This window comes from Urocitellus parryii, chromosome 10, assembly GCF_045843805.1.
Source record: "Urocitellus parryii isolate mUroPar1 chromosome 10, mUroPar1.hap1, whole genome shotgun sequence".
In the NCBI taxonomy this organism is placed as follows: Eukaryota; Metazoa; Chordata; class Mammalia; order Rodentia; family Sciuridae; genus Urocitellus; species Urocitellus parryii.
The window spans coordinates 20,316,019-20,333,729 of NC_135540.1; the positions used below are offsets into that span (position 1 = coordinate 20,316,019).

Here is a 17,711-nt window from a genome sequence, read left to right on the forward strand (position 1 = left end):
TCTATTTCTATAGATTTGTCTCCTCTGGACATTTCATACAAATGACACAAACAAAACTTGTTCTTTTATGTCTACCTTCTTTGACTTGCATAATGTCTAAAGGGTCATCCAAGTAACATACATGTCAGTACTTTGGTCCTTTTTATGACTGAATAATGTTCCCTTGTCTGGATATACCTCATTTTATTTATCAAAGGAGGGTTCTGAACAAGAGAGTGACCTGATCTCAGTGGCATTTTACAAGGCTAAAATTGTAGCTTTTGCTCTGAGAAGCAGAAATGAGCAACTCTGATAAATGTTGCTTTTAGGAAAAAAATGAGATCCAAGAATTGACCAGTAAATGCTCAAATAGTTTAACAAAGAAAGGATTTAATTAGCAGAAATTCTGATATATAACCTATAAATGCCATTTTATGGGTTTTATGGGATTTGTTATATTTCCTTTGAATAATTAAATATAAAATATATAAAAATAAGCAAGAATTTTAAGTGGGATGCTTGATGCATAGAGGTACAGGAATAATCGGAGTACCATTCATTTACCATGGTTTTTGAAATTAACGTTGCTGGCAACAATTCTTTGGTTCATGTGAAATTTACTCCTCAGAATAATTCTTCTTTAAACACAACTCACCATTATAGTAATTATTCAAGATTCCATTCCAGCTTTCGGAGACTGGCGAAGAAAAAAGTTGATCCTTGGAAAAAACATGTTTTCAACGTCCATGCAAATCAGGTATATATAAGTTAAGTTTGTTTTTGTTTTGAGGGCGTTTGGGTTATCTAAAAGATTCTAAAAAACTGGACCAAAAACCTAGAATATAAAGAGCTATCTCCTTGTGGCTTCTGTCATTATTTGGAGCAACAGGGTCTTACTCAAATCATTGGATCCTGAGTTGGAAATGCATCTGTGGACTCAGGGTTTGCAACAGTTTTTATCCAACTCTGGACACAAGCAACTTTGGGGGCTGCAAATCTTTGTGGAGTGATTGAGCGGCAATGAAAACTAGACAGGAAAAGGTGAGTGAAAAAATGTGCTCCGCGTTCTAACGACGAACCCGTGCGCGCGGTGGACGTGTTAAAAAACGTGTCAGAAAAAAAACCCCCACAGCCCATCGAGCCGGACTCGCTCCTAGCGCACCCAGCCTGCCCCACCGGGACTAGCGGCAGGGCTGCGAAAGCCAGAAAGCCGGTGTGCTTTTCCTCTGGCCTGGAAACGATCTGGGCGTGGGGCTGGGGACGGGGGGCGGTGGCTCGCGCCGCTCCCCTGCGCTGTCCGCCGGCCGGGGCTGCGCTGCGCCGCGCTCGCGCCAGCTGGGCCGGAATTTGGAGAGGATCCCTGGTCGCGCGGCGGCGGCGGCGGCGGCGCGCGCGAGTGCGCGTGTGAACGAGCGGGCGGGCGGGCGAGCGAGCGAGTGCGCCGGGTATTGGCAGCCGAGGAGTGGAGGCTGGGCGGCCGCGACTCCCTGACGCCAGCGCGACCAGATCAATCCAGGCTCCGGGAGCGAGCGGGCGGAGGAAGGAGAGGCCGAGCGGCTGAGCCCGGGCCGAGGCGCGGGGTGGGACCCTGCGAGCGGAGCGCGGCGCCGCGCCCGGCCGGCCGCACTGGGGCCGCGGGACCCCGCTCGCCCGGCCACTCGTGCGTCCGCGCGGATGGGCGCGCCGCCAAGCCGGTAAAGCGAAACAGACCCGAACCCAACTTTCCCCTGCGCGCGTCCCCGCCCTCCGCTCGGCGGCCGGGGCTGCCCAGCGCCGCGGTCCCCGCCGGGGGACTGCGCGGGAGGGGCGCTTCCCCGCGTGGGGCCGCGGACCCCCCCCATGATGGCGCCTCCCGGCCGCTCCGGGTGCGAACCTGCCCGCTCGCCCTCCCCTCGTGCCCCGCGGGCCGGGCTCCCCGCGCCGCTTTGTTGGGTGTGCGGCGGGGAGTGTCGCCCCCGGCCTGCCCGCGGCGGGACCTCCCGGCCGCCCTCCCTCTCTCCCTGTTTCTCTTTCCGTTTCTGCAGCCGGGCCGAGGCCCGTGCGCGCGGCCCGCGGGCCCATTGTGTCCCGCTCCGGCCGGGCGACCCTCGCCGTGCTCGGAGGACCGCCGCGGGCGCTGCCCTCTCCGAGCCCGGGCCGAGCGGGGCGCCCGGGAGGGGGACGCCGGGCCCCCGGGCATCCCGCGCGGGTTCCCTTCCGTGCCCCACCGGCCGCCCTGGGGTCGAGGTCAGGGAAAGTTCGCACCGAAATTCCCTCTTGATTTATTCAAAGGTTTGGCGGCGGCGCGCAGTTTCCCCCTCTTCCGCCTACACCCCCTGCGCCTCCGAGTGTCGTCTCATTCCTTTCCCTTTACCGGATTCGATTGCCTCAGTGCGTGTGTGCGCGCGAGTCGCCGGGAACAACTGTGCCTCCCCTCTGCGCCTGCCTTTGTTAGGGTTTCTCGGGTGGTTTCTGGAGGGAGGTGGGGGCGGTGGGCGTGAGAGAGACGACGTGGGCTTGTTTGCTGGTTGCTCAATGTGTGTGCGGGCCGGGAGGGAGAAGGTTTCCTGGGTGTGCTTTGGGGAGGCAGCAGGAACAGATGCCGGCCGGATCTCACAACTGCCGTAGCCCAGGCTTTTGTTTATTTTGAGGCATAGGCGATTTAAACAACAACAACAACAACAAAAATACTCGGTGCGAGATAACTAGTGAGGCGCTGAGAATCGAGGCGGGTCTGAGAACCATCTCCCGCGGAGCAAGCGTCGTTTTCGTGAGTACTGACAGCCTGCCTTGTCTCTCTCCTTGGCTTTGCACCCCACCCCCACCCCCGCCCCAAAGTACGGACTGACACAAAAGTTGGCAGATTTCTCTTGTGTCTTCCTGTTGCGGAAGCTCTCAGCGGCTAAATCACAGAATGCCCTTATTTCAGAACGAACATCTTTTGCGCTCATTGCCAGTCGTGGATAACGTACCCACACCTCAGGAACACCAGGAGAAAACTGTGCCTGGCCCAGGTTAATATTACATGTTGTTTGTAACTACCACTTAACGTTGTGTGGGAGGCAGGTGAGCTGTATTGGAACGGCTGTAAAAAAAAAAAAAAAAAAGTCCAGGCAGATCCTGTGTTCACTGCCCCAGCATTTTCAATGGGTGTAAATGTTTTTGCATCAGCTTTACTCTGATCTAGGTGCCAGGCCTAAATGTGCTGTACTGATTAAAGTGTTTGTCCTCCGCTCTCCCTCCCTCGTTCCCCATTTGCAGTTATTTGATATTTCTATGCAGGTGGTGGACCATTTGTGTAATAGTGCAATTCTTAGGAAACTGTAACCAGGGTCTTGAGAGATGATTTTCTGGAGATGGTGATGCTAGAGCCTCCAGAGGATCCAGGCAGGATCGGGTTTCTTCTGAGGGTAGGGATTTGTCCTTGATTTAGTTTTGACCCCTGCAACCATAGGTATGGAATCAAATACATTTTTCTTTTTGCATTATCCTTTCCTTGCCGAGCTGATGACCTTTGTGTTTTAGAGAAATGATAGTTTTTAGGAAATTAAAAATGTTAACCTCTTAACACCTCTTGGGATTTAAGTAAAATCCCCCCCCCCAAGTTGACTAAAGCATTAAGAGGAAGTAAGTCTCATTTTTCCAGCTACATTTACTATATATATATATATATATATATATATATATATATATTTTTTTTTTTTTTTAAGTTAAAAACTAAAATTGTTTGTAATTTTATTTTTAGCAATTCTGGGTTCAGGGTAAAATTTAATAACTTGGTAGATTGGAAAAAGAATAAACTTGAGTGTAATTAGAGGAGTATATTTAAGCTGCAGTAGCCTACATAATTAAGGCCAAGTTGTGTGTGTATAAAAGAACTCATTTGTGTAGTCTTACAAGGCTAATGGAGGCATCGCTGAGGCTTTATAAATAATGTAAGTTGTGTATAATGTAGAGTCTCCAGAGATGGCAGAGAAAGCATCATTACCAGCCTTTTCAACCTGCTCGAGATCTTAAATTGATTTACAGCACTGAACTGGTGCAAAATGATACATCAGGAAGACATGGGGTCAGCCTGTAAAAGTCTATGATGTCAGCCTATTAGTTCAGTCATCATAATTAAACCATATTACAGGGGCAGCTAAGCAGGAGTCTGGCGTTATACTTCAGATATGGGTGGTTCATGGATTTTGTGCATAGTGGAAAGGCCAAGAATACTAGTGTTTCTGAAAGAGGGAAAGCCTTACAGAACTGTGAATGTCTGAGAGAAACAATTGAAGATAAATTCAGAGATGTTCAGTGTGCATTGTCCAGGTAGCTTCCCACTTGGTGGTATAGAAACAAGTGCTTTGGTGCTGGCCCTTTGCAGATCTGGTGTATGTATTGAATCATACTTCACATGAGCTTAAATTTAACTTGGCCTTAGGGACCTTCTAAAATATCAGAAGGCCATATACTTCTTTATCTCTGATCCTTTTATTAGCACTGAGTTTACACTGTACTGATGCATGAGTTGACATGTTATTTCTTTAACTAGTCAGTTACCCGATTTCCACTAAACACAAAGATACTTGCATTGAACATATAAGCAATTCAGGAAAAGAAGACCCTTGATTTTGCTTAAATTTCTTATGTTCCTTTTTTCATTTATGGATCATCTGTGGCCATGTAGTCCAGTAAAGTAGCTCCATAGCCACATCTGGCTATTTGTTTAAATGAAATAAAATTAAATTTAAAACAAATTTTTTTTCAGCACTGCCCAAATTTGAAGTGCTCAACAGCCGCATGAAGCTAGTGGCTTCCATATTGGACAGTGTGTATATAGGATAGTTCATCATCTTAGAAAATTCTAGATAGTGCTGTCCCAGGATCTTCCACACTGTTCTCACTTGTCTCCTCTAATAGTGAATTTGGGAGGTTCAAGAGAGACAGAAATATATACATACATTGGTTAATTTTACAACTAACTGCTCTTGTTAAAACGCAGTTCGGAAGTGACAGTTGAAGCTATTGATAAAATTAGGTTGACTTTTCTGGAGATCTTATTTGTCATTAATGTCATGGATTCTCACTTGATTTACAGCATGGGGTAAGAAATAGTGTACTCTTTTTTCCAGAATTTTTACCATGTGCCAGGCATTATTTGTAATACTTATTTAAGCCTCAAAACTTCCCTAAGGACTGTTGTCACATTTAACAGGTAAACTGAGGCCCAAGCGGTTGTCTTCCCCCAGGCCCATAACCAGTGAGTGATTTTGATTTATCATCTTAGCTGGGATACAAACAAGGCAGGCTGACTCCAGACTTATTCTTAGCTGTGCTTTTTGGTTTTCATCTAGAGGACCCAAACAGGCATTGTGCAGTAGGTGGTACTATGCCAGTGTAGACATGACTTGACTTTTAGGTTCTTAGACATATTTGTCCTCTGTTGTTCTTTTTTGGGCCTGTCTTCTATTGTTCCTGTAAATGTTTAAAAGGGAAAAGTAATGGTAATACTTATCTAAGCAACACGTAATTTGAAGAATAAGTCTGACATAGAAATATTGCATTTCAAAGCCCAACTAGTTTTATCTCAGCTTTTCTGTATAATTCCTGTCACTTTTCTCGTGTTTTATTGTATAATCATAAGATAATGGGTACTGATGAAAGTTCTAGTAGTTCAGTTTATCTCATCAAAATTACTGTGTTTTCCCTGAGTGGTTAAACACGTGTCTTGAGATAAGACTAGTTCATTGCAAATTCCTGGGGGATTTTTTTTTTTTTTTGCGGGGGAGGAGTGGTGGTGGGGTGGGAAGTGTTTGAGTATTCTTTTGTATGTCTTACCTTTCACTTGTTCTCAACTTTTTAAATAGAGTGTTAGGCTGTTTAAGAATCTGATAAAACCACGGGTCCTGTGTCTTCTCTTCCATCCTCTCATCCAGAAATGTTTGTGTCCTGGTGAGTTTGTGAGTACGCTTTTACAGCCCTAGTGCACGATCCTTCTGGTGAAGTTCATCCCTGGGACTGCCTTGACAGGTGCTTTCATAAACACTGACTTGTGATTTCCTATTTAGAAATGTTTAATGTTAAAAGCTGCTTTAAAGGTTTTCTAATCCAGATGGTTCATGTGGAGATAAGCCATGTGAGGCTGAGAGAAAACAACCTGCTTGTCTGAAGTTACCCACGTGGGGATTGCAGGCAGGAAAGGCAGCCCTGGGTCCTCCTAGTGTTGTTGAGTATTCTTTATTATTATTATTATTATTTTTTTTACGTGACAGCAGAGTATCATTTGAAATATTATACATACATAGAGTAAGTGTAACTTGTTCCAATTAGGTCCCATTATTTGGTTGTACTTGATGTTGAGTTACATTCGGGGTATATTTATGTATGAGGGTAGGATATTTTGTTTGTTCTTTCCTTCCACACTCCTGAGGCTTTGGCTGAGCATGTCCAGTAGAGTTTGGGTAAGGAAGGGGAGAAGAGTTTTTGGCATGATACTGACATTTTATACCTAATGTTTGAGGTAAATAGGAATCAAGTCTGACCACCAAAGAGAGATGTTTGTTTTCTCCAGGTTGAAATTGATTTTTTTTCTTTCATTCTAGAAATAGAAAAGAAAAACCCTGTATCAAATTTAATCAATGGGAGATCCAAGATTGTACAAAGTTCAGGGTAAAGCAGACGGTTCTGACGTAGGAATATATGAAACTCCTATTGTGACTCTCAAAATCAGATCACATTTTTCACCAAAAGCTAAAGGTTGGGGTCTTTAAAGAAGGGATAGGGGGCTCTAGGGAGAGAGTTGGAAATGTTGAGAAGAAAAGGGACAATTTAAATGTAAAAAGGTGGTATAAATTGTTATTAAGTCATAAAGCAACTTTGAGATAAGAAGTGCTCTGATACTTCTGTATGTGGCTTTGATTGTTGGTACCAAAATTGCAGGACGTGCGCATTAGGAACAAACAGGGGCATTCCTTGTGTTTCAAACTGGAATCTCTTGACTCTGTATCTTCCTTTTCTGCTGTTATCTGGTAGACAAATACTCAGTCTGATATGGTGATCTCTTATTTGATTTGTAGCAAAAATACTCGAAGTATTTTTAACCCTTATAGCAACCTTTAAAAAGAAAAGAAAGAAAGCTAAATAGCATGTACTACTTAAAATCTAAGTTAAGCTATTGTAAGATAATGTCTGTTTTATAGCACAGTTAGTTTTACAGGCAAAAAGTAACATTTATATCTGCTACTGGCTGACTTGCAGAAATGAGCAGGCTCTAGAACATTCGTTTGCTTAAGGGAATTACATCTTTTGGATAGAAAAAGTAAAACTTTCATAAATGGTTCAACTCCAGTGTCTGCATCAGACTTTTTGGAAGGCACTGGGAGTGCAGTATTCGAATAGTTTAGCACCTTTGTCATTAGCTAAAAATAATAGAGAAGACTCTCCAGAAAACAGAGCTTCCCACCCTCTTAAGGTCTGAGGAGTCTTTACCTGGTGTGATTCTCCCAAATCTCTTCTGCTTGGTTCTTAGTGTTTGGAAAAGGAGCCTTATTCTTTTACAAGAACCCAGCCAGGTCTGTGGTGTGGTGGATTGGTTTCTTAACTTTGTTTTTTTTTTTTTTTTTTTTTTTGATTTGTTTTTGAGACAACAAACCTGAATTTAAAGAAAGAACTCATATACGTACAACCATAAATTATGCATATTTGTGTTTTTGAGCTCAAGATGTAAATGAATATTAACTGTCATATTTGAGAAGTGGGTTATAAGGGTCTGCCTGTTGATTTGAAAATATATTTTTATACATAATTTTTAAAGCTTTATTTGTAGTTTCCTCTAATTTTAGGGCTGCTCTGCTATAGATATTTTTTCCTGCAATCTCAGATTGTTAGGTTATAGTTACTCAGACTGTTCATTCAGTTTCCTGTCCTTGTGTGTCTTTTGTGGCTTCTTTGTGGTACGCTTATGCAAAGTGGAAGTATTTCAGACCTTGTGTAGCTTTTTACTTTCAATTTCAAACACCACAAGAAAAAAGGGGAAGTAATTATCTGTGAACTATTATAATTAGCCATTAAACCAGGTCATTCATTTAGCTAAATTCAAGAATGTTTGTATGTTTAGATTGAAAGAAAACATCTTTTTTAATGGAGGAAGAATGTGAAATACACCCGTATTTAGTAATTTTGGTGTGGTATTGTAATAATTATATATTCTTCATTTATTCCATGAGTATTTGTTAGTTCTAAGAGGCACAATAATTTAAGACACAATATTGAAAAATTAAATGCAACAATTGTATGAATTATAACAAAGTAATGCAGGAGTAAGCTGTATTGACAGCTCATGGGAAGACCACCACTGTGGTGTGGAGGGACACGTGGGTTTGCACAAGTAGGAGGGAGATGCTGCTGGGCACAGAGCAGTTGGGAGATCAGTACTGGTGTTGAATAGCTCTCCAGCAGCACTGTTCAATAGGAGCAGGTGTTCTAGCACGTGTATTAGCACAAACAATAGCTCTAGCTACAGGTGCTACCAAGCTCTCAAAAAGTGGCCAGGGCACCTGGGAACTGCATTTTTGCTGTCCTAACTAACTTCTGTTTCAGTAGCCGCAATGGCTGTCACGGGGCGGCACAGACCTGGTAACTGGTGAGCGTCTCCACCTGACTCTGTGGTGCTCCCAGTGGAACCCAGCAGGATGAGCAGAGCCTGTGTTCAGAAAGGATATGTTGGGATGAGAATTTGAAACCTTGGTGTGTTAGAATAGGAAGCCTGGGGAAGTCACTGAAAGTGATGGGGCATGCAGTTCAGATTGGAGCAGGTAGAACTCGATGCCAAAGATTTATAAGAAGGCTATTGAATGATCTGTGTGATGGTAAGTTTCTGGTGAAGGTGGAAGTGGAAGAAAAAAAGAGTTTTTCAGGCCAAATACCACAGAGACTTGTGATTGGCTATAGAGTAACAGATGTCAGAGGTGAATCTTAAATTTCCAACCTGAGTATGGGAGAAGTGGCTGTAGAAGGAGAAAGTTAGGGTTGACCAGACATGTTGAATTTAAGGTGGGGTGGCTAAGTGTTCTACAGGTTTGTTGGAAGGGCATTCCTGACGTTTAGGGGAGACTTCCAAGCTTTCATATGTACCCTCAGCAGCCGTCTACTTCATATTCTCAGGGACCCACAAAGAGAAAAACAGTGCTTTGGCTTCATTGTAGTCCACAGTTAGGAGTTAGGAGAAGGAAGAGGCATGTTTGAAATCGAGAAAAGAAGGAACTGGAAGAAGAGTAGAGGGTCAGCAGAGAGGTGAAACCAGGAAGCTGTGGGAAGAAAATCCAGAAGTAGGTCTGGAGAGGCAAGTGTGAGGTTCAGGGTATGGGAGAGAAGGTCACATGATCAAATGAATGTGTTGGCAGGAAAAAGGTCTGAGTATGTAAAGAGATGAGGATTAGATTCTCATACTATCTCAAATTACTTATTTTTCAAAATGAGACCTGTTTATATTTGGAGATTCAGGGAAAGAAATTAATAGAGAGCAATTGAAGATTAAAGGTGATGGAGTTAGTGTTGGCGCAGATAACAAAATGCAGATACCTATACAGGAAGGAGTTCAAGTCTGAGGAAGCAGGCTGGGGGGCAAGGTTAGAGGAAAGTGCCCTGCAGAGCTCGTGCCAGCTTCCACTGTCCTGGGAGGCAAGCCCCCGCATCAGGGTGATGAGGTGAGGGGATCAGCAAACGGCAGGGAAGTTTTAGAATCCTGGAGAAGTCTTGGAGGAACCATTGTAAATCGTGTGCCAGAGGGTTGACCGAGGATTCAAATTCTAAACAGTGGATAAAAAGACTCTGGTGAACAGAGTAATGGCTACTTTCTAGTATGACTCTGGCCTGCTGGGCCTGGAGAGCAGATGGGTTCCCAGGTGGAATTTAAGGTGGGGCGGCTAAGTTCTTCAGGGATTTTGGAAGGATATTCCTGAAGTTTAGGGAAGACTTCCAAGCTTTCATACGTACCCTATGCTAAGTCAGGTTGCCTGGGTTTAAATCCAGGCCCGACACTGATTTGCTTTTGCAAAGCTACCACTAACCGTGGATTCTCCCTCATTGGGAAGAATAGGGATGATAGTATCAGTCTTGGATTGCTTTGGAGATGAAATGAGTTATTCATCCATATTTCATCTAATCTGAGATAGTGCTAATTGTGAGGTGTTATTTCCTGTACAAATGAGGGGAAAACCTCTTGAAAGTACTCTGAATTGTAAGCTTTCCTGGCTTCTGTGGTGTTAAAATGTCAGAGGTGCATCTCGTAGTCAGTGAAGTGCAGAATACATAAAAGACTTAGCATAGGTCTTGGCACATAATCAGCATTCATGTATGGTAACTGTTTATAAAAATCAATGTTTTTTAGAGTCTAGAATGTTAATGAAGGCAATCTTGAGTCCAATCTAGATAAGGGAGCCTAATGGATTAAATGAATTGAGAGGAGTTACACATTGGGAGTCCTGGTAATGAAATTGTGAGATATCAAGTTTGGGAATTTGTAGATAGAGCATTTCCCTGACAATTCTAGATAAAGGTTTTAAAGAAAAGTATATTAATTGAGCTAAGGGAAGACTCTCTTTAATGATTTAAAGAGATTATTTAAATTGTTCAGGGCTTTTAAAAATAAATTTTTCAGACTTATTTATTGCTTTTCTTATAGTGTTCATTAGTATTAATTTTTTTTTCATTATAGCGATACATGTTTGGTGCAGGAAAATTCTGGCATGAGTTCTTACCCTATTGGGGGATGGAAAGAGAGAGATTGATTTCTGTCAGTTTGGGGACATTATTAATAGCCAGCTACAGAGCACTTCTCCATGTGGCTCCAAGGGCAGAAACCATAAAGGAAAATTTTTATAGATTTGACCAAACACACAGATACAGCCTAAAAGATAGCAGATTTCAACTAATTATTGTTCTTTGTAAGAAACTTTTAAAATTAATAGGAAATACCACTCTAATAGAAAAATACAGGAAAGGGGTATGATCAAGTAATGTAAGAACAAATAAAATATATAAACTAACAAACATAAAATGTTCTACTGTGTTCTGGATCAGACTCATCACTGGAATGGAAATGATATCTTCTCTTTTATTGTGTTTTTCTTTATAGACCAGAAAGTGTCAATCTGGAAACGCTGGGCTTTTCTCCTTGAAGAAAAGGAGAATCCTAAGAAATGCCCTGGAGTTACAAGGAGGGTCAAGATTATCTATATCTATACATATTTATCCATGTATATATGTATCCATATATGTGCACACACACACACACACACATTGTGTTCGTAGTCTTGTGTGTGTTTATACCTATTAGACTTACATGGCTTCTGAGAAGCAGGCCTTCTCCATCTGGTTTACTTGATATCACCCTGCTTCCCTCATGATATGATTTTGGAATTTTCTTATTAGAATGTGGGGTGTTTCTAGCACTTTCCGGGCTATCAGTCATATGCATATTCCTCAATCTGCTGGCATGGGCTTAAAGACACCAGTTCTCCCTAGAGGATTTTGAAATAGGCCTCTTTCCCACCTACCTGTGTTGCAGTATGAGATTTTATAGTGGCATTTACTGATTCATGAGAGACACAGTGATGTCTTGGAATATGGTTTTGATTATTGAGATGGACTGGTTTATGAGGTATTAAAATAAAGTAAGAAAAGTTCCCCCATGTAGTAAAACCTCTTATAAAGTTAAAGAAAGTTAGACATCAGCATTTAATTTTCCAGATTTTCTCTTATGGGTAATAGTTAGTGGTCATGGGTTTTAAAGTCTTTTCATGTACTGCCCATTAGGAAGAAGTCTGCTGGTGACTAGTAGGGTCCATACCTAACTGAGTCACATTGTCTTACCTCAGCATTAAGTGGGCCCTTAGCTCACTACTAGACAGAATCAGAATTTGTCTGCATTTTCAGCCTTACCACATTGCCTTTCTTTTAAATTACCTGCAAATATTTCAAAGTTGTGGAAATGGTGGGTGGGGGAGCTTGAGAATCTCACCTACAGGCTCATCACTGGCCTGCTACCCAACTGTGTTTTCTGTGATGAGTGACTGGGAGGGCAGGCCCTGAACTGGTATACACTGGTCCAACCTGTCACTCAAACTCTTGAAGCTAAGTTGGAGAGGGAGGGTAAATGTTGGGATCTTAATTTTATTAAAGGACAGTAGCTTTTTTGTGAAAGGGAGTGACAGGGCAGTGAATGTTGCTGTGGAAATTGTACATTTAGTCCTTATTGAAACTCAGGACAGTCGATGGTATGTAGCTCACATGTCCTCTGTTACAGCTTCCTGTTTCGCCTTTTGTCCACTGCCGGCTTTGGAGCCTGGCATAATTAATAACAACCTTTTTATTTTCCCTGTATTTGAGTTTGTGTGCTCAGGACTTCTGTTTAGTCAGTTCAAGCTTGAAGGAACATTTGATTGATTTTAAATGTTTTTCTGTTCACTGAATAGAATTGATTATCATTTAAATGATTGGTACAAAAACAGCATAGCATTTATTTGCATTTAAACAGTGGAGAGTGGTCAAATGGTGTAGCCAAGATGTTACTCTGTGTCCTAGGAAAGTCTTTAAAAAAGAGCCCATCCTGAGTGTGAGGTTTTGCTTTTGAAGGCAGAAGTAAACAATTCACCAAGAACTTCACGTTTGTACCGTGCATCCAGCACAGGGCTGTGGTTGTAGAGGAAAGGATACTGTAAAACTAGTTTCTACTTTGAAGAAGCAATCTGACTGGTAAGAAGAGATGACAGCAATATAAAAAGTTAAATAACATGCCTTTGTTGTAATGTTACTTAGTCTTAGACTGAAGGTATTCCACTTCTAGTTGGGGTAGTGTCTCCAGATCAAGGGATTGGGAAAGAAGTTTGATGTAATTGGTAGAACTTTCTCTTCCTGCCTACTTTTCTACCTTAGTTCATTCTCAGCAAGTTTTTGAGTGTCTGTATTTATGTTTATTCTTGTTTTCACAGCATATTGCGTGTACAGCTTGATAAAGTTGGGATACAGAATGGGAAATGTAACTTTGAGGAACAGTACAAACCTGCTTGTCTAGTCTGGCTTCTGTTGGGACACCTTGATTTCAGTTATCTCAGTAACTCTGGACTGAGTCCCTTGAGGGTATGGGAAGCGTCTTCTGATCCTGGTGTTGGCACCTTATGGAGCACAGCACTGCCAGCATCTTCTCGTCAGAGTCACATGAATAGTCAGTCCCCCACCCCTAGGGGACCCTATTCCAGGGTTATATTGGGGTGCTTTTAGAAACTACCACTTGGACAATGCAGCAGTATTAAGAGCTGTTGACCTGACTCAAAGTAGACACTTTTGGAGTGCATTTTTCCATTTTGGTGTTTTTAAAAACATGCCAGGATATGTGCTCTTGTTCCTCGTGAGTGCCCGTGGGTCGGAGCCATTCAGAAGGTCTTTTGCTCACGGTAGCACTTGACAGAGCGAGGATCTTGTCCCAGGTGCTCAGGCACGCCATTTAAAAGCTAGGACTGACTTGCTCCCTTTTTTTTTTTTTTTTATTTGAGGAGAAAAGAGAACAGGTGTGTGTCTTTTACATGGTCTCCTTTTTCCTTGAAGCAACCAGCAGTTCTTTGATTCCTGGAGTCTAGAAGTGCAGCTACATAAAGCTGCTGAGGTTACAAAGAGAAACGGAGAGGTAGAGTGTGGAATAGAGCAGCTTTTCACCAGCAGAGCCTGGGAAAGTTTCTGGCTGTCACACCTGGGGGGTGAGTGGGTGGGAAGGAGGGGCCTTGTGACTGCCATCTGGTAGGTAGAGTCCTATGAGGCTACTTGGGCACCTTGTAATGCTGAAGCCGAGAATGCTGGGACTGAGGATGGAGAAGGGATTGGGAGGCAGATGGATACCGACCGTAGTGGCTGCCATTCCTTACGTGTTTGCTTTATCTCCCTCCATTCCTAACCCCCCCACCGCAATCCTCCAGAGTATAGGCAGAATTGCGACTTAGAGCTATGCACCAGGTATGGCTGTGAATATTGTAGTGTTTTACTTTATTGAGATAGGATATTTGAAAGAATCCTTTAAATTTTCTCTGTCTCTGTATTTTGCTTGATTAGATAAGAGGTACCCCCCAAAAAATGAGCCACTAATTTTTTTTTGGTATTACTTTGTTTTCCATAAAGGACCTTAAAAACAGTTGGTGAGAATGTAAAGAAATTGAATTTCTTAAAAAGAGTTTCATTTTAATATTCCACAGACTCATTGTAAGAAAAGGATGTTAAGAGTCGAACACATAACAGGGGGTGTTGATGTGAAGCAATGGCCTCGTTTCCTTTTGTTAAATTAAAACTTAAGTTTATTCCATGCTCTTTAGATGAAAATGAATTCAATTTTGTCATTGCTACCCTGCTAAAACTCTTGGTTTTTACATGTTCTAGAAAGTGGGACGGTGTCAAGAAGTAAAGCAACAACAAAAACCAAAAAGGAGCTGGGAAGGGAAGCCTTAGAGGGATTAAAATAAAACGAGGGCTGGGCTGGGGCTCAGGGTAGAGCACTTGCCAGCACGTGAGAGGCACTGGGTTCCATCCTCAGCACCACATAAAAATAATAATAATAATAATAATAATAAAAGGTATTATGTCCATCTATAACTAAACAACAACAACAACAACAAAATCTTTGCTTGTGGGTCCTTCAGCTTTATCATCAAGAAAGGAGGAGGTGGTTAGGAAGGCAGCTGTTTCTTAGCTTATCTGTTCTCACTTTTGTCATCGGTAAAACAGTGCTTACAGGAGCCTCAGCGGGATGGAGAGAGTTGGTACCGGTCAAGTGCTTGCACGTAGTGCTGATGATGAGGAGGACATGGGGTGATTTTTTTTTAATACTTTATCTGTGTTGAAGATTGATGGGGACCATGACTAGTGGCATTTTCCATAGATCCATCTGCACAACACTCTTTCCCTTTGAAATTGGTGGCAAGAGTGACAAAAGTGTTTTGAGTTCTCATGCCAGGATGTATTCTATAAAAAGGCTCTTTCTTGCTGATACTCTAAATTCTGAGAGGAGGATAGAGTGATTCATGTGATAAAAGTTTTTACGATATTGAGAAAACTGATGGTTAATTTGTCATCCACTTCCATATTTTCACAGCAAGTTTTGAATCTCCAACAGGTAGTTCTTTCATTTACTGTTTTCTCAGGCTACATAAGAGCTTTATTATCATTCTAAGAAAAACAGAAGGAACTAAAAGATTTCTTGGTTAAATCATAATGCATTTCAAAACAGCATTTCATTTTTGCTGATGCTGCTTTGGAATATGCATTCCATTTTCATATTCCATGGTGTGACTGGTTGATAGTTAATTGTACTCATTTAGGTTTCCATTGCAAGGTGAACAACATGAAGCTCAGTATGCATAGCAGATATAGCGGTAGCAAAGAAAATGGCACAGGCCATTGGCTACTGTACCTGAACGTGTTTCCTCCTTCGATAAATAGTCCAGTCATATTGCCCTGTGATTCTTACCGCAGTACCTTATTAAATGCCCCCCACCCCACCCCTGCCAGCTCTCTCACAGACTTTATATCTGTAAGGGGGGTGGTGGTGGGAATGGTATCATTGTCCTCTTCATTCTGCTGTACCTATATGTTTGATAGTAAGTACTTAAAGGATTTTTTTTCAATAATAGTTGGTGTCTTAGACATCATAGAACCCATACAAGAGGATTACTTGGGTTCTCAGGCCTTCGGTTTTGCACTTGTAATTGGTGTGTTTGTTACTGTAGGGAAGTTATGGGATAGAACTGGACAGAACTTGTCATCAAAGGCACAAAAGACCTAGATTTATGATACAAGTCCACCTGGTTCTGTGGGCAGTGTTTACCTATATCTGAAGCGTTAGTTCTTTAAAACCAGAGGAAAACTTTCTTCTTTTAGCTTTTAGCTGGAGGGAGCTCTTGCTGTTTATCCAAGTGCGCCTCGGAGGTGCCAAGTGAACAATTGTTAGTCCACTCCAGTTTTTGGCAGGTTGAAAACAGGCTGTCATTGATTGTCATGTGGGATAGTATCTGGCTGATCTTAATTTTTTTTTTTCAGTTGTTATATAAGTGTTGATTTCTAGACATTTTATTTTTCTAAATAGCAGATTTATATTCTAGAAAAAAATCAGGACCAAATTACTCTTGAAGTTGTTTGAATAATACAAAACTTTTTTGTTAGAAATTTATGCATTGAGGATTTTGATGGATATTTGAATTTTTAGCAGAAAGGGGACTTGAATAGGAAGGAAAATTTTTTTTGTTAAATGAAGTTTTCGATCATGAAGCTGAACTGCTTAATGAAAGAGTACACTCCCATCCATTATCCCATTCACCTAGAATTGGGTCACATGTTCCACCCCTGGGTACAGGAGGCATGCCTCTGAAAATCACTGTTCAGTTGTTCAGTGGTATCTATTCTGTGAAGATACCCTTTTAATTCTTTTCTTCTTAAAACGCAAAACAAAACAAATAAACAAAAAACTTGCAACCTCTTGGTCACAATGCTGTCTTCTGGAGCTATGCAGAATAAATCTTTGCCTACTTTCATTCTTAATTTTTATTGGGTTTTAAACTTGAAAATCATCCTTGGTGTGAGGAGCAGTGGTGGGCTCTGCACTCACCTGCTCCCAGCTCACTGCTGAAGGCAGCCACTTGCTTTCAGTGTGTTTGGTTTGGTTTTTTCTTTCTAGGCCTGTAAAAGTGCATGTGTTTCACACATTGTTTTCATTTGCTTTTGAAAAGGATTCATAGTTGATCTGTAGCTTCTTTGAACTAAAAAAGTTTGATATGGGTCTCCCCACTATGTAAATATCTTTTTCATGTCATTTTTATTTATTATCTCTTTATTATTATTTAATTGAATGTACCTAACTTATTTAATGGTTCCATTATTGTTAGACAGCTGGATTATCCAGAGCAGGAACATCCTTGAACACAGGTCTTCCTGTGTGCTCTTCTGAGGATGCTGGCTCCCTGGAGCTCTCAAGTGTTAGCTCTTTTCTTTCCTAACCCTCTCACCTCTTCACTGTCACCTCCAGACCATCCTCCACCAGCCTTGGCTCTCCTGTAGGTTTGTAGTCTCGCCACCCTTCCTTGTTAGTCCGAGTACTGCCTCACACTCCCCATCGATCCATCACCCCATTTCCTGCAAGAGTTTGGATCCCAGTCACGCTCTCTGCATACACTCCAGTCCAAATTCTTATGCTGCTCCTCCAGTATTCGCTCTCAGTCCCCATAATGTAGTTTCATACTTTAAAAAAAATATTTATTTAGTTGCAATGAACACACAGTATCTTTATTTATTTTATGTGGTGCTGAGGATTGAACCCAGTGCTTCACACATGCGAGGCAAGCACTTAAACACTGAGCTTCAGCCTCAGCCCAGGATTTCATACTTTTACAACTTAAATGGCTTTCTCCAACTTTGTGGTGAATCGTGTTCTTTATGCAAGCAGCGAGTGTTACTTGTGTACCACGGGACCTTCAGGATTCACCCAGAACCTGACTGTGTCCACCATGCCATGTTTGCCCAGCACTGTAACATCTTGGACCTTAATAGTTGCCATGGCTTCCTCATCGCTCCCCCATTCACTATTTCACCCCACACCCATTCAGTCTGTCTCAGCCCGTGACATCTTAGTCATCCAGTGAAGCAGATAGTCAGATGGTGGCTCTGCTGTGCTCACCTCTCCCTGTGGTCCCCATCACCCATCTTAATTTGGAGCAGAAGCTGTCAGGCCCATTCCA

General features: G+C 42.2%; 1 protein-coding gene across 3 annotated transcripts in view; it reads left to right on the plus strand.

Moving 5' to 3' along the window:
* Positions 1–1,592: 1,592 nt before the first annotated feature.
* Positions 1,593–17,711, plus strand: part of Smad1 (SMAD family member 1) — a 76,067-nt gene continuing 59,948 nt past the window's right edge. The window contains exons 1-2 of one of the 3 annotated variants that reach the window (XM_026392717.2): positions 2,440–2,728; positions 2,888–2,972. The gene's annotated coding sequence lies outside the window, so the exon portion shown is untranslated. Of the gene's footprint in view, positions 1,674–2,439; positions 2,729–2,887; positions 2,973–5,877; positions 5,896–17,711 lie in introns of those variants that run through there. The other 2 variants (XM_026392716.2, XM_026392718.2) reach the window with 2 other exon arrangements.